Source organism: Bactrocera tryoni, chromosome 3 (genome assembly GCF_016617805.1).
Source record: "Bactrocera tryoni isolate S06 chromosome 3, CSIRO_BtryS06_freeze2, whole genome shotgun sequence".
Classification (NCBI taxonomy): Eukaryota; Metazoa; Arthropoda; class Insecta; order Diptera; family Tephritidae; genus Bactrocera; species Bactrocera tryoni.
The window spans coordinates 24375899-24399948 of record NC_052501.1 but is presented as its reverse complement, the minus strand read 5'-3'; the positions used below and the strand labels follow the sequence as shown (position 1 = coordinate 24399948).

The 24050-nt window shown below is 34.8% G+C and overlaps 1 protein-coding gene and 1 long non-coding RNA gene across 4 annotated transcripts in view; one reads left to right on the top strand and one right to left on the bottom strand.

Moving 5' to 3' along the window:
* The window catches only part of LOC120772772, a 497265-nt gene that overhangs the window by 322939 nt on the left and 150276 nt on the right, over positions 1–24050 (bottom strand). The gene's annotated exons all lie outside the window — the stretch shown is intronic.
* LOC120772778 overlaps positions 1–24050 on the top strand; it is a 354753-nt gene that overhangs the window by 270755 nt on the left and 59948 nt on the right. The gene's annotated exons all lie outside the window — the stretch shown is intronic.

The window sequence follows — 24050 nt, the reverse complement described above, 5'->3', positions numbered from 1 at the left end:
AAAGTGATCTCTCAATTAATCCATTGATTGATGCGATATGTGGGAAGTGACGTCGTCTTGTTGAAACCAAATGGCACCGCGATCACAAGGTTTAATTTCAGGTATCAAATAATGGATTATCATAGGGCGATAACGTTACGTTCTCACCGTCATCATTTTTGAAGAAATATGGACCGATAATACCACCGGCTCACAAACCATACCAAACCGTTGTTCAACGCTATTTCGCTAGATTCGCTAGATTGATTGCACTAATAGCCACTAGTTCGAAAACTCCTTACGTTTCTCTCTGGGTCAGAAGTCAGTTGCAAAAAATGTGATTATTAACCAGCGCTTGCTGAGTTCACTGGATGTTCAATGCCAGAACGCAAGGAGATATTGGAAAACCGTCTCGCTTTAAATTGGTTGCATAGGAAAATGGTAGCCCGGCCTAGCAAGCGCAACAGGTTTGCAGTTTCCGACCATTCCGCTGAAGTTATCGCTACTGATATCATGCATTCTTTGACTAGTTTATAGCGGACAAATAGCAAGCTCAAAGTCAGAATAGCCACTCGACTTCCGAAGTGACTGCACAACTCTCAGAATTAAGCTGTACTTCTGATCAGTTCATCTACTGCTACCATGAGAGCAGCCAGATCTGCTTGAGATACGCTACATTGGTGTGGCAGTTTAAAACTGGAGTTTATAAAGAGCTCTTACAGAAGACTCCACCTTCTTCTCTCCCCATAACTTCTATCTATTCGTGAAGGCTGCAGTGAGCTGCCTTTCTCCAACGGCTTCGGCTTGCCCATTAATCCCTCGAATCAGTGATCTGGACTGTAAGTAGTGAAAGCAATGGAAAATTTCATTGCGTCCTTGCTCTGAGCCCCTCAAAAAGCCAGCATCCATAACTCTAAAAGCAGACAGATGCCCTCCTCACTCTTTTCTCAATGCTTGGCTTCCAAGAGAGCTTCCTATTAAATATAATCGACAAATACTCTCTTCTGTTCGTTGAAGAATACAACCCCCCAACGAGGGATCTCCGAGTACAATTCGGTTTTATTTGGATTTATGGCTAATTCATTACTCCCTGCACTTCTTGGTTACCACATTCACATAAATACCTTTGGGTTAGATCGTAAAGGGTGTTAATTTCCAGGCGGCCTCATTCCTTCAAAAGGTCATTCATCACTAGTACTCAGAGCAAAGGCGAAAGGACAGCTCCATGCAGGTGGCATCCCTCTTAAGAAAAATTTCAACCTTAAGTGTCCCTTCAATTCAAATTACGTTCATTTGTTATCATTATATTTTTACTTATTTTTTAATTATGTGGCAATTCATCACAGGAAAATACATATTTACATATTGACAATGCCAACCTTGCCATATGCCAACCATGTGAAATCTACCTTATTCAGCCTTCCAATTAATATAATGTATATTAAACTGTATGTTTTCTGAAACGAGTCTAGCTCGATAAGTTTATTTAATTTACGTCTGGTGGCAACCCTTATTACTAATATTTTAAACTGCTGGTCTTCTTAAATAATTTTAAGTCAATACAAGTTCCAAACTAATTTTTTTCTTCTGTCATTTTTATTGATTTGAATTTTTAAATAAGTGGCAACACCACTTATAATTATGCTTTAACTATAAGATTTTGAGCTTGTTAAATTTGTTGGCAATACTGCAATATTTCATGTAATCACAATTCACAATAATATCTGCTACAAAAGTATTCTATCTTTTCATTATTACAATTTATAAATAAGTGGCAGCTCTTTTAGTACTTTATTTGCTATAAGCATTAAACAAATTTCGCTTAATAGCCATTTTGTATAATATATTTTAATTTTAATTCTTTCCGAATTTAGTTTTCATTTAAAAAAAATCCGGTGGCAACTCTGTTACATTTTTTTATGGTAAAGTTGTTTTTTAATTTATGATAAAAAACCAAAAATAACTAACTTTACTATTTATATTAAAAGTTTTTCTCACATAAAAGTCGAAAAGGTGGCAACGCTTATAAATAACATTTTGAACTACTAGTCTTCTTGAATATTTTTAATTCAATACAAGTTTTAGAAACGAAATTATTTGTAAGTTTTATAGATTTAAAGTTTGAATAAGTGGCAACACTTCTAAGATATAATGTGTAACAACACGTGTGCTTCCAAGCTTGCTAAATTTGTTGGCAATACTGCAATATTTTCATTATGGATGCGTTCAGCTTTTCATTATTACAGTTTAGAAATATGTGGCAGCTCTCTTAGTACTTTTTTGCTATTAACATAAAACAATTTTAGGTTGATAGCCATTTTGTGTAATTTATTTTAATTTTAATTCTTTCCGAATTTAGTTTTCTTTTAATAATCAGGTGGCAACTTTGTTAAATGTTTTTTAATAGTTAACTGGTTTTTAATTTATGAAAAATAAAAATCAAAAAAATTAAACACTTTACTATTTATATTAAAAGCTTTTCTCATATAAAATTCGAAAATGTGGCAACGCCACTAGAAACCATATGAAAATTAAATCGTGCAATATGAGAACAGTTTTTAAATTGGCCAGTTTAAACTATGACTCTGTTCCCCATGTCATTGGCGTGATGGAATTTTGTTGCGTAACACAATTTCGTTGCAATTCAACTATTTTTCTAAAAGTTAGTCTTAATATTTAAATAATAAAAATTATTCAAAATTATTGCAGTCAATTAATTATATATTCCCTTCGGCTTTCGGCTTTCAATTGTCGAGAGGAGATTAGGCATGCAAATCTACAAGCGATTACAAATAATCGGCCATTAATCAAATTAAATGTCAATGCATTCTGAACTGCATAAGCTACTTGCAATTATCAGCTCATTTGCGCAAATACAGTGGCATGTGTGTGAGTATGCATGCATAAGGAGGCCAGGTGCACTTGCAACAATGACAATGCAACATCTTCGCAAATTCCCACAGACATCACCAGTTGACTTGAATATGCCCCAAAGACGTGCAAGTCAAGTTAGCGACACTTGCTTCAACTATGCATGCGAACAGCTGTGGCACACACACACACTTCAGCTCGCAACCACACACACACGCTTGCCTGGTACACTGCCGTCAGTTATCTGCTCTTCAAATGATTGTGGGAAATCCCCAACTGCTCTTGATGTGTGCGCGACTTGGTGTTGTTGCAGACAGCCGCAGGCCGCAAGACTACAGTTATTAGCGTTGCCGCAAGTTGATTCAACAACAGCAATAACAACAACACTCACAATAAGTTCAGGCATATGCGTTTTGGTTAAAAGCGACCGCCAACAGCTGTGCCACATCAGTGTCAGCGCGCAAACCGTTGCACTGACGGTAAGGTGGGCATGTTCAGGCAATCCGTCAATCAGCCGGTTGGGCGAGAGCAAGCCACTGATGCGTTTAATAATATTATATTGTGCCAACTGGGAAGCAGTCGAGTGGTAAATCAGTTTCCAGTTGTTGTTGGAAATCGAAAATTTTTAATGCCACGAATTAAATAACTGTCCAAGTGGAATTCCTGCAGAATTGTTTGGCATTTCATCATGGAAAGTCTTACACCTGAACAACGTTTACAAAGCGTTTAACTTTGTTACAAACATTTTCGTTTTGTAAAAAATGTGTTTTGCTTGCTTCGCTCAACTTATGGTCAAAATAATCGGCCTACTGATCGTACTATTCGTAACACCATCACCCATCTTGAGAACCAGCCTTTATTATTTGATAATATTCCGACCGAATAGATCAAGTCCATTTCACGTCGAGACCTTGAACTGAAAGCATACAAAATACAGTTTGTGCAAGCATTGACGCCGTTGGACCTTAGCCGACATTTTCGAGTAAAATTTTGCTCTGCGATGTGGCCCATTTCTGACTCAAATGGTATGTAAACAAACAAAATTTCCGCATTTAGGAAAACCAACCCAAAAAGATTAAAGATCTGCCTTTTCATCCAGACCAACGGTTTGATGTGATTCATCGGTCAATATATCCTCAAAACTGATGCCGATGTGATATCATATTATCATTAGACTTTTCCTGTGGTGGCCAACATTTGAAAGAGATAATCTTCAAAACATAAATGGCAAAGAATGTTCTTTCGAATGATGACAAATATTCTCCATAAATTTTGAAGATTCTGTATTATTTCTTTAAAAAAGTAGAGAACCCCGAAATGTATCACCCGTTCATATGTAAAGATGCCTTAAATTGGTAAATTCGGATTAAAACTTTTTCCCTACATACCTAAATAAGATCCCCCACATTCCTAATATTAATTGTTTTAGCAAAAATAAGTAAACATATAATTTTTGGAATACCACGAATTACGAGTATCGAGTATGTCTGAGTAATATTTTTGCAACCAGCTCAGACCTAGGCAAATGTTCGAGTAGTTTTTATATCATGAATATATAATATTTACTATATACATATTACGAACGGAGTCATCTTAGAACAGTGTATGCCTATACCTACTAACTGTCCTCCAAAGCATACTTTGCTATATAACATTCAGTCTCCTGTATGCAAGAACACATAGGAAAATAACTTAAGCTCGTTTTTCTACTCAAATGAATCACCCTGTCGAATTGACTAAGGGGAAGGCAACCATATCCGTGTTTATTTCAATATGCCCTCGTCTGCATAATGTAAATATTTTTTAAATGATTGTTGTGATATGAGTTTGGCATTTCTCCAAAATTAAATCTAAAGTAAAAATATGTGTACCCAAATAAAAAAAGTACGGAGTTGCCACCTAACCTTAAAAGCTTTTCTATTTTGTAATTTTATTAAATAGCGGATTTACAATTGGTGGCGGTTATAAATAACTGCATATTGGCTTAAGGTAATAATTAAGTTGGATTGGGGCTGCCATACTATTTAAATATTAAATTGGTATTTAACAGAGTAGGCTCTTCCGAAAACAAAAATCGTAGTACAACATTTATTAATATTCACACTTTAAATTTATTTCAAGCCAGATAAAAAATACGTTGTTGCCATCTGTTTTTATATGAGTTTTTTGAAAATAATATTAAACAGTTGCGGGTATAAATATCTGAATATTAGCTTACTCCGATGTTTAAGTCATTGCGGTGTTGCCACGTTTTTCCAATGTCTAAAATAATATCTAACAGAAAGTTAATTAGTGTAATGTAGACGTTAAATGCCAGTTTATGAAAAAAAATTTAATCCTAAATATGACTAAGTGATGTTGCCACCTTATTTGCCGGATAAGAAAAGGTGTTGCCACCTGTTTTTAAATATATATATAATATTAAACTGAATAATTAATATTAGCTGAAGATATAAATATCTGAATATTAGCGCACCCTGACGTTAAAGCAGTGTTGCCACATTTTTCGTATATCTAACAAAAAATATTCAGTATAATTTAGGCATTAAATGGTTGTTGTATAAAAAAATTAAAAAGAAAAATTAATAAAAAATATTACTATGTATGTGATGTTGCCACATGATTTAAAATACGTTGAGTATTTTGTTTGCAAAAAATTATAAATATAAAACTCGCGCAAGACTGAAAGTCCAATATATATTCATATTACTCTATATAAATATGTGTAGCCTGATAAAGACAGTGCGATGCTGCCACTTATTTTGAAATACATTTTTCTTTTAATAATATTAAATTGAATATTTACGAATCATTGAATATACATATAAATAAGTGAATATGGAAAAAAGCTGCTGTTTTAGTTATAACAGTGTTGCCACACTTTTTAATATTTGAACTTGTATTTAATAAGAAAATAATTAGTGTAAATAGGCATTGAATTGAAAAAAATATTATAATATTGCCACCTGAAATAAAATACTTCGACTGTCATTCTCGGATTAATTATAACTCGCGTGACTATCAAGCGAGTAATTAAATATTAATTAATAGTAATTAATTACACTCTGAACTTGAAAATTAAATGAGCATTTGGAAGCGTATCAATAATAATGTTTTTTTAAGCTAAACAAAATTCAAAATATTTGTGAAAAACTTCGAAAAATTCGTGCCGTTTATACGTTGCCACATTTATGCGAAATTTTTAATTTTTATATGCCGTTATTTCTATGCTCGAAAGCAACTGCAACTGAAATAGTTTTCCGTCGTGTGCCACAAGCACTAACTAAGCTAATAAGTGGCATTTAATATATGTATATACATACTAATACACATACATACATATATACACACACACTACTTTATTGCCGCTTCACACAGCGCAACTGCTCGAACAGCAGGTAAAAGAACAACAATAACAAGCGATATCATTTAAAATTTGAACAGTTGCCAACAATGTTGCAAGCACAGCTGACACAAACACGCAAATTTGTGGACACCGACAACAATAACAACAACAACATCAACTATATTATAGGTGAGGAAGCAATAGCAGTTATAATAACAATAGGAAGCAACAACAACAACGAGAGCGCGTTGTTGCAACAGACAAGTGTGCCACAAGAGTACGAAGAGAGTTCATAGCGCGTATTGCCGCGGGCGGTGATGTTGTGTGTGTTTGCTAAGTGCTCGCCTGTGTACGCCGGGGCGTATAAGCAACGCATAGCAATTATATCGCATTTTTGTATGTTTATTATTTTTGTATGCCTGTATGTGCATGCAAATCGTGCGATTTATTGGTTGAAAAACAATTTACACACGTGTGTGTTCATGCTGTGGTATCCAATATCTAGTTTACTGGCAGCGACTTTGTTTTCAGAAACAGCTGAACAACCAAATAAATGGCACATAGATAGTTTTGCGATAGAGGATTAAGATATTAAATGTTGATATGACTTTTTGTGGCAGTAAAAAAGAATACTAGTCTCATAGAAATATGTGCTTTGGTGAGCGAAAGTCGAACTATAATTAAGCTGTCATGAGCATTTATTTAATGATTTTATGAGTTTTGGTAGTCTTACTGCTTAGAAATGTAAATATGAGAAACTTGTGAAAACATTTTGGGTGGTTTGCATTCTTGATAGCGCATTCTAACTATTCATGTATATGAATTTTAGAAAAGAGGGTTAAACTAGTTTGTTAAAATTGTCTAATGGAAAAGGCTTTGTGCTTCGTTTACTTTCTTAAAGGGCACACCTAATGGCACAACCAAAATAAAAATCGATTTTTGAGAATATAAGAGAAAATTACTGTATGAAATATTTGAGGATATCAGAAGCTATATCTATACAAAGTATTTTCAGAAGGCGCAATAAAATTTTCAAAGCAAAATATTGAATGTTAATCGATTCATTATAATCATCGAATGAAAGCTAAAAAAATTCTCTACCTGAAATTATCGTCCTCCGATTGAAAACAATTAAATATTAACATAGTGGCGTCTTACCAACAAATTTAATTTTACCAAATATTTTAGACGTTTCTCACTGATTATAGCAACCCCCAACTTTTCGATACCATTTTTGTAGTACGATTTGTCTTTTGCTTCAAAATATGCTTTAATTTCTTCTCAGCGAGCATTCTTTTGGGATTTGAGAACAGAAAATAGTCGTTGGGGTTTCACATCTAGAGGATATGGTGGCTGCGGAAGCATTTCGAAACCCAATGCTTGGATTTCCGTTTTCGCTGACTTGTGACACGATGCATTATCTTGGTGAAGCAGTACTTTCTTTTGCTTCAAATTCGCCATTTTTCGGCGACTTCGTTTTTCATATTGTTAGTAACGCTATGAAACAGCCGCTTTTGTTGTTTCTTCTTTTTTCAAGGTAGTCAGTAAAAGGTATTCAATGCACATCCTAAAATACAGATACAGTCAGCCAACTGTTGCGTTTTTCCACGCTTTGGACTATTGTCTATTGGACTTTGGAGTGAAATGAGGAAGCCATGTTTCATTCTTTGTCGCATAACGACGATAATTTATGGTTCTTTGATGTTTTCACTGGTGTTCACTGGTGCTCATTTCACCACTTCTAAACATGGTGAGCTATTCTTCATGGTTGATTTCGCTGATGCAGGATCCAGGTAGTGTTCATAGGTCTAAACCTTGGCTGAAATGTATTTTCCCTTCCAAAAAGAAAACTGAACATGCTGAATTTTTATCCATTGTTTTTAGTCTAACCTTATTCCAGAAAAATTAAAATATGAGGTTGATTAAAGAAGTTCTGAGGAGCTTCGTTGTTTCGCTCACGATAAAAGATGATTTCTTAGAACACTTAATATGAAGGAAGGGAAATTTGAGATGATAATTCAATGCCACTCAGATCTGCAGTTCGAAATATTTTCTCCATGAGCAGATTGAAGAAGTCGCACTACAGTATGCTTGATAGAACCTTATATGCGGTGCTGAGAAGGCTTATCCCCCGATAGTTGGCTCCGATTGTGGGGTCTTCCTTTTTGTAGATTGTGCAGAGCACACTTAAATTCCAATCGTTGGGCATGCTTTCGTCCGACCATATTTTACAAAGAAGCTGACGCATGCTCCTTATCAGTTCTTCACCGCCGAGTTTGAATAGCTCGGCCGGCAAGCCATTGGTTCTCGCCGCTTTCTTGTATTCGAATTTCTTCATGGTCGGGAAATGGAACGTCTGTTTCATCGTCATCGATTGGGAAATCGGTTTCACCATCTTCCGGTGTTGTGCTTTCACTACCATTCAGCATGTTGGAGAAGTGTTCTCTACATAATTTCTGTATGGTCTTGAATCAGTCACTAGATCACCTTCTAGGGGTTTTACGAATGTATGCTTCGATCTTGAAATCTTCTGTTAGTCACCGCATCTTTTCGTAAAATTTTCGAGCGTTACCCCTGTCGGCCAGCTTGTTAAGCACTTCGAACTCACGCATATTGGCCTCTCTCTTTTTTTGCAAATGCGACTCGCTTCTCGTTTCAACACTGCGCATCTATCCCATCCTGTACGTGTTGTGGTCGGTTGAAATGTTGCTTATACCGAGATGCTCCTTTAGCTGCCTCTTGTGATTGCAGCTTCTTCACCTTCCTTGTGTTTGTTGATATGCGCCCTTTGCTTTATTAGAGGCAGGTGCGTCTGTTCGCTGCAACAAGATACTTCGTTTAAGACCGGAAGTCGTGAGCTGCTTGAGCTTTATATAAAAGAAACAAAATTCTGGCCACTCCCAAGTGAATGACTCCATATTTTCGTCCATCTTGGAACAACATCGTCAGCCTCGAAATCCAACGCAGAATAACTTTTGCCACCAAATGCTACATCGGACTGAGTATGCAATTGAAATCCTCTCTCGACGAACAAAGACCAAATTCTACAAGACACCAACATTCCGCTGGTGGAAGTAGAGGAAGTGGATGACTTTCACTCTTTTGGAAAGACCTGGCTGCACTTGGAATTTCCAATAAAGAAGAAGAATTCAATTCCACTCTGTCCTTATCCCCGAAGTTAGTTTAAAAATGTTTTCTGTCGCTACAAAACAACAACAATGGATAATTCAACCGCTTATATGCCCAACTTCGATTTCAGCTCAGAATCACCTGTAATTTTCACATTTATCAACCTTCCAGAAACTTTAGAACTATACAGCCAGACCTAAGAGTTTATAACCGATTTACTTAAGCCTTCCAAAGTTCCTATATTTGAATAAAAATTCCAATATTTTTGTGTAGTTTAATTTCAGCAATCTTGGCAAGATTTAGTTTTCTTTTTCCAACCTCGACTTCCGGACTTAGTTTGCCATTGCATCATAAAGGCGAATATGACTCAATCTTGAATATTCAAACAATTTATTAGCAAATTTATTAAAGCTGAAGTCAAGCACTTCATACAAGTGTGGCAATAACTAAAGTACTTAGCTCGCCATTAAAGGCTTCCTAGTTTATCTTCAAGTGCTAATATATTAGTGCGCTTAAAATATAATCTAAATTTTATCGCAACATAAACTTTTTATTACCCAACTTATTCAGCTAAATCAACAATCGCATACAGCAGCTCATATATGTATATATGTATTCTCATATCTACTCCAACATAATCTGCACACCTCCGCTTGCACCCATATGCCTGAATATGCATACGACTAATATGCTGGCAAAAACTTTGCACCACCCGAAGACAGCAAGGAGTAACTGAAATTGTGCAAACTTTGCCTAAACTAATAAATCAACAAAGCGCAGTTGGCTGCCGGAGAGACTTGCTCCCATTTCGTGAAATAGAATTTTAAGTTCAGTTATTTGGTAATTGATGCATGCATCCCCAAACCAGCGGTGACAACAACCACTAATAACAATGAACACACAAATAAATTTTATTGCGAATGCAAAACGAGTATTATTGCAATCGGAGTGGCAAAAACTAGAACATGAACTAAAGCAATTTAGAAATAATTTTAGTCTAATAATAGTTTAGCTAAAGAACTCTATTTATGAATGAGTTTGGGTGCTAAGTGGTTCGATTTTTGAGAGGGAGAGCAGCATTTGGCGGTCGAAGGTGTGAAACTTGGCTAAAATATTATAAGTTACTGCAAAGAAAAAGTCCTATGAAGTTCTTGTAAAAGAAGCCTTGAAATTTAAAAAAATAGTTATGTTTTAGATAAAGTTCCATGTCCAGACATTGCAGCGGGTTGATTTACAGAGAGCCAAAAAAATTTAATAATCGCGTTTCCAGGAACTGTTCTGAGAATCATTCTTAATAATGTTCCCTAAGAGACTAAGGGTCTAAAGTCTTTAGGGATCATAAAATTTGATTTGTACTACATATCACATATCTGCCGGAGATATATAAGAAAAAAAACGAAAATTGTAGCGCGAACTATGGTCTATTGTGCTCTCTCCTAAGTCACAACGACTTACTTAGCTCCAGCAAAAATAAATTCCAATGTATTGCTAGGTGCTATTGAGGCAATGTGACCTCTATTTGAAAACGTGGATCCAAGAGCCTTTATCCTCCGTCTACAGACTGCCTGTCAGTCCGTCAGCAGGTGTTTTGGAGTTTCAGGCTCCATATCGCAGAACCGGGAATTTGCACCAGAAGTTAGTCCCATGTTATGCAAGTTCTTTTTGAGCTTGCAATGGCCAGTGTAGAAAGCGACAAGTAGACTTAGTTTATCCTTTGACCCAATACTTGTCAGCCGTACAATACTTTCTTAGACAAAATTGTTTAGAAAGATCCCAAGGACATACACGTTTTTATAGAAAAAAATTGACCCGCTCTACCATACAAGGTCTGAAAAAATGGGGATAAGCCAAATTTCTTAGCTGGAAAACATTTTGGTGCAAAGAGGAGTCAAGAGAGAGCGATAAGTGTATGAAGAAAGAAACAGAGAGGGGAGTGAGAAGAAGAGTTATTATATATAGGTACAAAGAGAGAGGTGCAAGTATAGAGGGAGATTGAGATGAATGCAGAAGTCAAGAGAGAGAGAGATAGAGGTATATATAGAATTAATCAGATATAGAGATAGAAAGACATGTGTAGATATATTGAAGAGATGAACTCATTCGACTATTAGTAGAGATTCAGCCAAGGCTTTTAAAAACATGATCACAGATAAACTAATAGTTCACGAATTCAAGACTAACTCGTGCAGAAGGCAGCTTTAAGTGATTTTTGTTGTAAGAAATTGCCTAATTGGTTCTTGTAAAATAAATATGGTTAATCAATTTCGAAATATATTGCCGGTTTTAAATACTAAATTAATTATTTAATTTTTGAGTGAAGAAAATTTAGCAATTTAGGTATTCTAAAGGCTCTCTAAAGACGAAAATTTCTATGCTCCTTATCGATTTTAATGTAGTTCAAAGCACACCTAGTGTGCAAAAAAAAAATTGATATTTTTGCCATGTCACCTAAAATGCAAAATAACGTATCATAAAAAAATTTGAATTTAGTACTTTAGCATAAAATTTTCAGCTTCTCCTGTCAGATATAACAACTTTATAACCAAAACTCATTTTTTTTCAATTTGAGAGGTTCCCATTATATCCTTTTTCCTTCGCCCGTAAACTTATGAAAAATAATGTAACGTTATATTGCATTTTAGGTGACGATATATATATCTTTATTTATTTATATGATGTGCCGTATCGGACCCAATATCAGCGTTCCGCATAGATTGGTTATTTGCCATGGAAGAGGAAGCTTGTTGATGTCTGTTATGTCAAATAATTGTTTTCAAGCGGAGTTTGTTGAGCCGAAATTCAACAATTTTAGAAAAATTGGTAATTCTCAGCTTCATTTTGAATCTACAAATTTAATACCATTAAATATGGGATGAGTATAAAATCTTAAGAAGCCTGCTGTTACAATCTATTTTCTTAAATGTAATTATTCATAAATTCTAAAAGCACAGTATGTGATTTTAGTATTTCATTAATATTATTGCAATAATGTGAATTATTAGTTTCCACTTCGCCTTGACAGCAAAACAACTTACTACAAAACATTACTCATACGCAGTGTACCACCAAGAGTGTTAAATAATTACTACAGCAGAAATGCATATGAATATTTGTTTTTGTTGCTTTTGCTACAAAAATAAAATCAATATTTGTAAGTTAATGCGTTCTTATGTATGTATCTATGGGTGTATGTATATATGTATGCATATGTTTATGTTTGTAAAGCAGTCAGTTGTGAAATCAAGTAAAAATTCAGTTGCAATGGCAAAATATGCGACTGACGTCTAAATGACCGAGCACGTCAGCAGACCCAATGAATTGATCGATTATGAAAAAGCCAGTTGAAGTAATGTAGTTTTGCTACTTTTTGTATGCAAGTGGGATTTATATGGGAATTTCGAGGTATAGTATAGCATATAGCATGTAAATGAATATTCGGGTGAGCTAAAAAGCAACATTTAAATTTCCATATTTTTCATTTATTCAACCGTGAACAGTATTATAAAAGTTTTAAATGTACGAATTATTGAATTGAAAAAAAAGAAAAAACTTACTGGTTTAGATTTTTTTTTTTGAAATTCTATGCCACGTAATAAACTGAGTTAGAAAAGTAATGGTTTTTTTTAATAAAAAAAATAAAAAAATAGCTGAAATTTTTGCTTTGGAGCGATATTTGCGTAACCTGAACAAGGTATGAAAAAGTTTGCCACGAGGTTTGAAACACTTAAAAGATTTCGGAGATTTTATTAAGTATATATAAATGATCAGCTTGTGCTGTATGTTTGTATATAACCACCAGTTCTTAAGATATCGATCTGAAAATTTGCCTTCGTTCTTTTTTCCTCAAAGAGCTGCTCATTGGTCGGAACTACCGATATCGGACCACTATAGCATATAGCTACCATAGAAACTGACTGATCGGTATGAAGTACTTGTATGGAAAACTTTTTCATCAGAAGAGATATCTTCACCAAATTTGGTAAAAGTTATTGCCTTAGATAATGATACGATCGCCGAAGAAATTGTTTAGATCAGAGCACTATAGCATATAGCTGCCATACAAGCAAATCGATCTAAATACATTTCTGGTATGGAAAACTTTTTTATCTTAAGAGAAATCTTCACAAAATTTGGCTTAGGTTATTATCTAAAGCAACTTTACAATATCCGCAGAAATTATATAAATCGGACCAATATAGCATATAGCTGCCATATAAACCAAATGTTCGGTATGAAGTTCTTGTATGGCAAACTTTTTTGTTTAAAGGGATATCCTCACAAAACTTAGTACGAAATATTGTCTAAAGCAAAGGTAAAAGCTGCGCAGATATTGTATAGATCGGACCACTATAGCATATAGCTGCCATACAAACCAATCGATCTAAATACAGTTCTGGTATGGAAAACTTTTTTATCTTAAGAGAAATCTTCACAAAATTTGGCTTAGGTTATTATCTAAAGCAACTTTACAATATCCGCAGAAATTATGCAAATCGGACCAATATAGCATATAGCTGCCATATAAATCAAATGGTCGGTATGAAGTTCTTGTATGGCAAACTTTTTTGTTTTAAGAGATATCCTCACAAAACTTGGTACGAAATATTATCTAAAGCAAAGTTAAAATCTGCGTAGATATTGTTTAGATCGGACTGCTATAGCATATAGCTGCCATACAAACAAATCGATCTAAATACAGTTCTGGTATGGAAAACTTTTTCGTTTGTTGTTATATCTTTACAAATCTTAGCATAAATTATTATCTGAGGCAACTCTCAAATATACGCAAAAATGAGCCAGATCGGGCTACTATATCATATAGCTGTTAAGCAAACTGGCCGATCAAACTCAAAGTAGGATATTTGTATACCCTTTTATGCCATTTGTAATGCAACTATGTAGCTTATTATAACGGGCTTTTCTCTGTATATCGGCTCCGCTTAATCCATAAATTCGCCAAATCAGTTTTGGGCTCACCCTAATGCATACATATATAGAATAAAATATATAAGAAAAATTTTACTTTTTTCTTGCATGCATATGTATGTTAAAGCCATTAGTGCTATGTATGGGTTTGTAAGATGACAATATACATATAAACATATATTTATGTATGTATACACATATTTATATATGTATATTTGTATATAAGAGGCACATCTGTTTTAATACGCCAACACCCTGTTAGGAGGTCAACGCAAATACCAAGCACCTCAACTAAATATTAATCGAGCGCATTAAAAATAGAAGCACTATTATAGTGGTCGCATACTAGTTGTTGTAGTTGTTGTAATAGTAAAAGCGCTTAGCTTCACAAGTAACAGTAGGTGCACGTACATATGTACCCATGCAGATGAGTTAAACTACACCCACGTTGCAATAAGTGCTTATTTTGTAGTTGTTGTTGCCATTTAGCTGCGCTTGCGGTGAGTTCGACGCCTGGCGTTATTAATACAAAATTCATGCCAATCGCTGAGCACCACGCGCTAATCACTTTGCAATGCCGTTACCGGCGTTACGTCTCTTGCCCATAAATGGAAGCAGAGTGAGGAAAGGGCAACTGAACAAAAACAAAAACCGAAAGAAAAACAAATAGCAAAAAGTGCGGCAAAGTACTCGAAGTGAAGTCGCTCACATATGCAAGCACATCCGCATTAATTTGCGCACAAGTGTGTGTGTGTGCGTGTGTGTTTGTTGTTATGCAGGTCAAGGCCACTAAGGTTGGCCGAGCAAGCTAGCAGGCAGCCATCGCAGCCGCCTGACAGCCATTGGGTGCAATTTAAATTTGTTTGTGCCCTCGAATAACGGCACAATCGATGTAACCCAATCATATGTGCGAGTCACATGCTGCCACACACACATTCGCACGCACATACACACACATCGGAATGGTTTTGCCCTTTTGATTGTCATACGAATTTAATTTCCTGACATATGAAAACAAATGCGGCAGGCAACCAAACTGTTTATGTGCCACAATTTGTGGCAATAAGTGAAAGCGAATTGAATTTCATGGAGTTTTGCAAATAGCTTGAATACCTTTCTTTTTTTCTTGTGCAAGCCGAGCATTGCCGGAAGACCATGCGAAGCTATAATACCTTTTTCACTTACACACACACATACAGCCTCACATATACATACATGTAAGTGAGTCTACAAAGCGACACAAACTTTTCACGTTAAAGCATATAGTTTCCCGCCGCTGACAGCCTTAAAGAACTTTCGAGTAAAGGTTCGCTTTTGAAAGCGTCTCCCCGCTTGTGTGCCGCTGAAAACTGCAAAAGCGGAAATAAAGCAAAAAGCTACCCTTTCAGGGTTATTACACGCTGCGTGTGTATTGGTAAAGGCGTTGAAAGCCTACTCTTGCATTACTGCTTGTTATATGTGTGTCTGTGTGTGTATGCTGAAAAGGACATATTCAAAGATTTGGCCCAATGTCATTATATGAATAAAATAAGGTTCAATCAAATGTGGCTAGGCAATGTCAAAAGGAAAATCACAACAAAAAGACACACACACACATGCATACTAAGTTTCAAATGTATGTGTTATTTAAGCTATAATCGATGGAAAGAAATGTCAAGGGTTTTTTGGTAGGCAACAAAATTTGGGGAAAATCAAAATGGTGACTAGAAATTAATAAAAATAAATCCAGAAAAAAAATTAACCTCGGCTGCACCGAAGATATAATAACCTACACAAGTGCATTTTTCAAAGCATAAAAAAATATGGAAAGATATTTACTCAGACTTTTATTGGTCAGTTTGTACTGCAACTATACGCTACAGCGGTCCGATCTGAATAATTTGTTCGGAGATTGCAGAATTTCTTTTAGTAACTATGTGTTCAGTTTATATGGCAGCTATATGCTATAGTTAACCGATCTGAACAATTTCTTCGCAGATTACATTGTTGTCGTAGAAAATAATCTGTACCAAATTTCGTGAATATATCTTGTCAAATGTGAAAGTTTTCCATGCATGAACTTGATTTCGATCGTTTAGTTTGTCTGGCAGCTAGACGCCATAGTGGTCCCATAGTGACGCTTTTTATAAATGAACTAATTTTTGAATATAAAAACGCGTGTGCAAGATCTCAGAACGATATCTCATAAACTGAGGAACTCGTGCGCGTATTTACATATATACAGACGGACGAATCGATAAACGGCTCCAACGTTCCCTTCTGGATGTTGAAACTTCGTGGCAAACTTAATTTATCCTGTTGAGTGTATAAAAAATTCAGAGCTGTGATGCAAGAGTCTAGCACACATCTACTTTCCTGATTCTTTCGCAATAAAAATCTTCCTTCACTACTTAACTTCTATATTAAATGATTTGCCTGTACTTCTAAGAAAATAAGTCAAGAGACCCAATCTTAGTTTAATAAAGACTTGGAGAATCAAGAAAGAGTTGCATGGATGTCTTATCTCACCTCCATTCAGATAATTTTGACGTGTTGGACAGGCAAAATATTTAACTTTATCACATAAGACAGAAACAGGTTAGGGTGAATATAATTAGAAGCAGTCTTAGTGAGTGCAGCACGCACCCTCGAAAAGTAGCTGCTTTCCCTGCGACCTCATCATCCTTGCAGTTTCGATGTTTTTGCTAAGATACCACCACAAAATCATAATCAAGAAACATATCGATTAAGTCATTGCAAGCGTAAAGCAATTTATAACTTGTTTAGTACACTCGGTTAGTATTTAAGCATAGGCTTCTTCTCCATTAATATACTACATACTAGCCATATTAACGTAGCAAAATAACTAGCTCTATCCTTTTTAAAAAAGCTACAATTGTTTGAAAGCAACTGGCATTGACACACCGTTGAAAAACCTCACGTCTGTCTTCCTACATCAAGTCTGCAATACCCAAGTACCACTTCAAAGAAATACTCTTCAAAGTAGTACAAGCTTAGTTCTGTTTTCACTTAACCAATGAACTATGAGTGTTGGTGAGCTTTATTTTTTTATGTCACTACCAAAGAATAGCATAAGGTGGACAATGACTTAGCCAAATTTCTTTACGTGGAATATTTTTTGAGACCAAGAGAAAGAAATTGTTTCCTATTTGACGTCTAAACAGGTATATCCATTGTTTCACACAATTAACCGTACTAGTAACATACCTACTTCTATTGCGAGCATTTTTGGCTATAAATAGACGGTTGGAGGATAGGAAGGTAAAAAGAGCTATGTTCGAGTGGAAGCGAACAGTTTGCACTGTCGCAACTTATCAAGATCAAAACCTGGGAAACCTTAACGGGGTAGTCCGGTCTAGAACCATGAATTTCAGGTAATTTTTAAAGTGTCGTAAAAAAAAAGCAATTAATATTTTTTCTATCCATTTTTTATTAGTTATTTGTTAATTTTAGAAGAGTACAGAAAAAAATTAAAAACTAAAAAAAGTAAAAAATTTCAAAATTATGAGCTGACGAAGTGGGGGGTCTCTAAAAATTTCCAAGTGACCATACCCATGATTTCAACCCTCCTAGTTATCTGAAACCAAAAAAATAATTCAGAATAATATCGCAATGGCCGGAACTACGGCCATCTTTTTTTTTAATTTCTAGACCAGAATACCCCCTTAAGGTGCAAGCAAGCGAGAGGATCGTAATCCAAACAATATTATAGATATAAGTACATTAGAGTGTTTTTTTTTAACTATTAATTTTTTACAATCCCGTCACGAGATTTCCTTAGAAATACCCTAAAAAAAATTCCCTGAAAAGAACTGGACCAAGGCATGTAAAAATTATCCATACAAAATACACTACAATCGTAATTTTTTATCTTTAAATTCCTACAGATCAGAGGTGTTTTATGGCATCGCTTTGACTTTAGACGCATATTCTTCAGAGTTGTTCACTCTACAAAAGTGCCCAGTGCAACAAAGTCGAAACTCACACCGGCGAGGTAGTACGGGGCTCTAAACCTGATTTTTCCATGAAAACCTGATTTTTCCGAGGTCAAAATCGCTATCATTAAGCCTTCTGTCATCTTAAGGTCATAAACTTAAAGGGATGGGCGGCGCATCGGCCATTGTCTAATTTTCTAACCGGCTCCGATAAAGAGCTCTCATACCATCTCAGGTGTAATTGTATGCCTCTAAAGTATTTTGTTATTGATTTATCGCTTTTTTAGTAGTTTTAACAGTACCGATATATGGGAAAGGAGCGGAATTATCATACGATTTCATCCACTTTCACACTATCAGTAAGAGTTCTTATAATATTTGCTCTAAGTGAAATTGGTGTTGTAGCTTTAGTGGTTTATTCCATCAAACAAATTAAAGGACGGTACCACGCCCACTATTTTTAAAATTATGCCGCTTATTACTGCGATCGCCTGCGCCAAATTACAGTAACATTTCCTAATTTAGTGCTTAGTTATGGCATTTTATAAATTTTTCTTTAATAGCGGTTTGTGAGCCTTTCCATTACAATTAAGAGCTTATAGTTGGAGAGACTTTCGCCGAAGTGTCTAAGAACTTATTTTCAACGTGCCAAGCAAAAATTAATAGCTTTTTTTACTTACCCTATCTTAACATAATAGTTGGTTAATTTCAACTCATTAACTAACAAGTTGCTTATATCATAGCCTTCTCGATTAGCTAAAATATCTAACTTCAAATCGATATACCGTAAAGTAATTATTTATATGAACGTCAAAAGCTGGTCAGGGTAATTTAGGCAGTGAGCTCATTATAATCTGTGCAGCAAATAAAGCTCTGAATTAAATTTATTTCTGCTTCCGTCGAGCGCCTTTTATTATGTGAATGCAATTGTGCTCATCAGGATATATATTTACCAAAATAACAACTGAGCATATATACTTATAAATATGTGGAGTTATTGTGTAACTGCTACTAACTAATATTTGTCCGCGTGCATATTCTCCGGCTCAAGCTACCTTAACTATTTAAAAACTCTAATTTACTTTTAATCCTTTTGGCCTGGCTTCAGCCTTTGTGCACTCAACAAATGCACTGACAAAAGTATAGCTTAACAGTTTATTTTAATTTATAAGCCATGTATTCGACTTGGAGTTCAAAATTGGCAACAACAATCTCAAAACTACACTGTGGCTTTATTTAACATTTGTTCTGAATTCTTCAAGCCTTAAGGTAGTAGTCTGGTATATATGTATGCCTATTTTCATGACTTCTTTGTAGGGTGGTTTTTTATAGGAAAATAAAAATGAATTATCTTGAATATTTAGAGTGTTTTTATTTATATATTGAACATATAAAAAGAATCTATTTCAAAAAATTTAATACTATATTACTATTATTATTGTCACTCGAAGTTGGAACCTCAAAAAAATACAAATCGGTGGCCCGGGTGATTTTGGCTCTTGACGTTATCTGAAATCAAATATTCTTGATTATTCTTAATCTATAGACATGTCATTCTGGTCGGAACTACTAAAGTTAAATTTCAAGGGTAAATAACAAAATGGCAGACTTTGAAAAAAAGTCCTTTTTATTTTAGCAAATAAAGAGTAGTAAAATAAAAAGTGGTGGTAAAAGTAGTGGTGAAAAAACTCTGGTTAGTACCGACGAGAACTATAAGTGTGTAAAACAGCCTGTTAAAATTTGAAAGCAATCGGTTCAGTAGAAAAAAAGTTTGGACCCGGGCCGACCAGAAAAACAATGTTTTGAGAAAAACGCGTTCAAAGTTCAACAACACCGAGAGAGAGAACTCCGAGGCGCTCTAGGAAACTCGTTATAATTCCCGAAATATTTCGAATTTGTGTCTGAAATTTACACAGTATACGCTCAAGACATTGTACTTTCAAATTAAGCAAAAAAAAAATTCGATTTTTTGAACTCAAGTTACCAGACTACTACCTTAAACAAAAGCAAGATCAGAAATTTTATTGTACATTTCTTTGAAAATTGTATTACGAAAGCTATAAGCGATTCTTTATAAATGTGTGACAAATATATGAAACTTACTCAAATTGAGTTTTCGATTATTTTAGTAACAGGTTATCAAATAATTTACGCCGCGTAATGCAGCAAACCTAAAATCACAAAGTTGAAAGTTAGAAAATGTTGAAATGCTTTTTTCAAGCAAACCCTTAATTGACTCTTACTTCAGGGAATTAAATCGCATAACTAATTAAAAAAATTTAATTTAACAATTTTAAAAAATGAATTCACCCTACAGCTATTCATTACGCTTGGGTATAATGATTGTTTCCGGTCGACGATTAGTTTTGTAGAATTAAAGGTCAATCGCATAGAAAATTCTTCTGTATGTTTGTAAGTATGTAGTTTACTGACAGGAATTCACTAAATATTTAATTAGTAGAAAATATGCGCCATAAAAGGGGAAGAAGTATATAGCATGGAATTTATACATACGTACGAGTACAGTTTAAAGCTGAGTAAAAAAGACTGTTTAAAATTTAATATGTTCCTTGCTACCAAAGCGCGGAGTGCAGCAATATGTTTAGTGCTATTTTATATATTGAACATACCATATTAAGAATATTAAATAAGATAAGATAAGAAATATGTAAAAACACATGCAGTCCACTAACAGTAAATATCTATGTTCAAAAACTATTTGAAGATATGCTGTTGTGCTAAAAATCAAAAAAGAAATCAACTTAAGCAAATTATTAAAAATTTCAAAATTTTAATACAAATTGCCTGTTATATAATTACTGTAAAGGACGATGACACAGATATTAAGGAGCGTCACTAACACAAAGATAGCTGGACAACTCTTTAAGTAACTGACTTAGAAGTTATTGATAATTTTTGGGTACAGAAAAACAATTTCCTTGATTTTTCTACATAAATAATAGGTCAATTGAAAAGTTCCCGGTCTACCATAGCAAAATTCGTTTTTTCATTAAACATAGTTCCCTTCAAGGGATAGCGATCCTAGAGTATTTCGATACCATTTTTTTAGTGCGATGTATCATTTGTCTGCTTTAGGGGCTTAAAAAATTCGATTTTTTGATGTTTTTTTTTGCGAAGGAAGGAAATAATTGTTTAAATCGAAATTTTCAGGGTTTATAGTTATATGTTTAAACATCATTCATAGATTTTTTGGATACGAAATCTTTGATATTCTGCCTTTGGGAAGCAATTGCCCTACCCATGTCGCATATGCATTTGTCGGACGGCGGGCAGGATGCAGGTCGCAATTTCTCTCTGAAATAAAAAATTTAAATAGATTCATATTTTTTAATAATTTATCTTCTAGTTTAACTAAAAGAATTCCAAAAAAAAAAATGTAAAGGTTTACAAATTTTTTAAAAATTTAAAAAATAGTGGTTTTTGACCAAAAAAATTTGACTTGTTGTCCCATGTTGCTTAAAATTATGTTCAAACTTGACCTTTCTTTTCTTTTTAATTTCATACGACGTTTAATTTTTTCCTGTCCTGCCCGCCAATTAAGAAAAATGGTAAAAATGAAAAACCGAGAAATCGTCAAAGTTTTCTCTTTCTACCCAAGCGCTCATATATCTGCTAGACGCTCGGTCACTATTCCCCTTCTAGCTTCGAAAAAATTTCGAGTTCCCATCTAAAACTTTGGGGACATATTCTTAGATTATTTTTAAAGAGATTTAAGTAAAAAAAAATCGATTTTTTGAAGCTTCTAAAGCAGGCTCCCCCCTTAAAGTAGACCACAGTTTCGGTGACCACCTTCTTCATTCGACGAAAATTTTTTGGTTCGAAGCCCAATTCATGGCTTTTTGCTAACGTTTTTTACTCCATTTACTTTTCAACTCCAAACACGGCTCTGAATCATTAATTCAACGTTGTTTTTGGTCAAAAGTGAGCACCCCTCTAGTGTTTCGTCGATAATAACCACTTTTGGGCGTCCATTGGTTTCGCCGTCTTCGGTGTTCATTTTATTACGTATAATCTTAGCATACCAATCCTTGGTTGATTTTCCTGGGTCAGTGTGCAGAAACTCGTTATCAAGCCAAGTTTTTGCTTCAACTGCATTTTCTTCCTTCTAAAAGCCAAACTTCCTCAGCATGCGGAATTTTCATTTTTTTCACAATAACAAAATTGGGTTCACTCAAAATGATAAAATTCAAGAACTAGTGATCGGAAAGCTGTCAAGTTATTACACGTGCTTTTCGAAGGTTAGAGCTAAATAAAAATCGCATCAATTTAATTATAGTGGCAACATCAATGTGTGAGGGTACCTGTTATTAAACTTCCGAATGTATTTCCAGCAAAAATCTATTCTCTAATATTTGAATACTTCGGAAGTGATTTAGAAATAGTAGCAACCCCCATTTATAACACAGTAAAAATACCACTCGGTTGCAAATGAAGTTTTCTCGATTCATATAAATGGATTAAGAGTGCAGAATTTTACTAAATTATTCTTCAATAAATTGAAAAGATATTAATCATACCAAGAGCTGTCCTCATATTTAGTCATTATAGATCAAAACAAATTTTAATCATGGAAAATTACTTTATTGGCTTTCAAAATATTCTCCATTAAGATCTAGTTTTCCATACGTTGGAACGAAATGTCGAAGCACTTTTGCCATTATGATGGAGCTACCGCCAAATCTGCTAGTTCCAAAAGTGCCTATAGTAGCCTCAATCTCTTAGTAGGTCACATGCCGAACTTGCAATATCAGTTTGCTTATAGCATCAAGGGTTTTCGGAAAGATAGCTGATTTTAGACTGCATTCACGAAATGCGTTTTGATGTGATCTACGACCTCGATTGGACTTATCATATCATAGAGAAGCACTGTTACTTGATTGAGCTTGATCGCTAACAATTTAATGCACTCTTGATGAGTTAATCCACGTCGAAAGTTGTGTACAATAATGGTATGAAAATATTTGCGCTTTAATACCATTTTTTGGTCGAGGAGAATATTTTAAGTTACTCTAAGCAACACAAAAAGCACTCGTATGTCCAAACTTGCTAGTCCCGCAATACAAAAGAAACCACAGACAGATAAACGGACTTGGCTAAATCGAGGTTTCCTACTGGGCGTTACAGACTTCGTGCCGAACTTAATATCTGTTCGAGGTATAAATATGTGCCACACTCAGGATTTCCAATAAATTTTATTAAGGTTATGTTTTTTAATAAATCGGTCTTATATATTTCACCCCATTTTTTATTAGTCTTCCTTAATGTAATCCTTAGTAGACCCACACATTTTTGCTTCAAAACTAGCTCAATACCAACCCAATTGTAGCAAAATATATATAAAAATACATGCACACTTACATATACATACAGAGCTATGAATAAACAATCAACGATGGCTTTCTATGGCTAAGCATTCCCAGACAAAGAACACAAAACCGAAAAGGAAATGTAGAACAAACGAAGCCAAGTGAAAGTCACTTGTTACTTGCACATTTACGTCACAACACAAAATAAACAAATGCCATATGCAAACACACACATACACACATCGACACATAAGAATGAATAAAGTATAACTGAGGGAACGTATGAAAATGAGATAGACAAAAGAGGAGCAAATGAAAAGCGAAACAAAAACAAACACACTACAAGCAACAGTTCAGAGATTTTCTAGCACATAGTCAGACGAGAATAAATCAACGAAGCAGAGAAAGTACACAAAAGCGCGACAAACGCCAAGAACATAGCCGTTAAGCTGCTGCTCGTAAAAGTTGAGGCAACACTGCTGGCGTGTTGAACTGGTGAAGGGCAAGAAAAGTGCGCGCTAAGCAGCTGGGGATGAT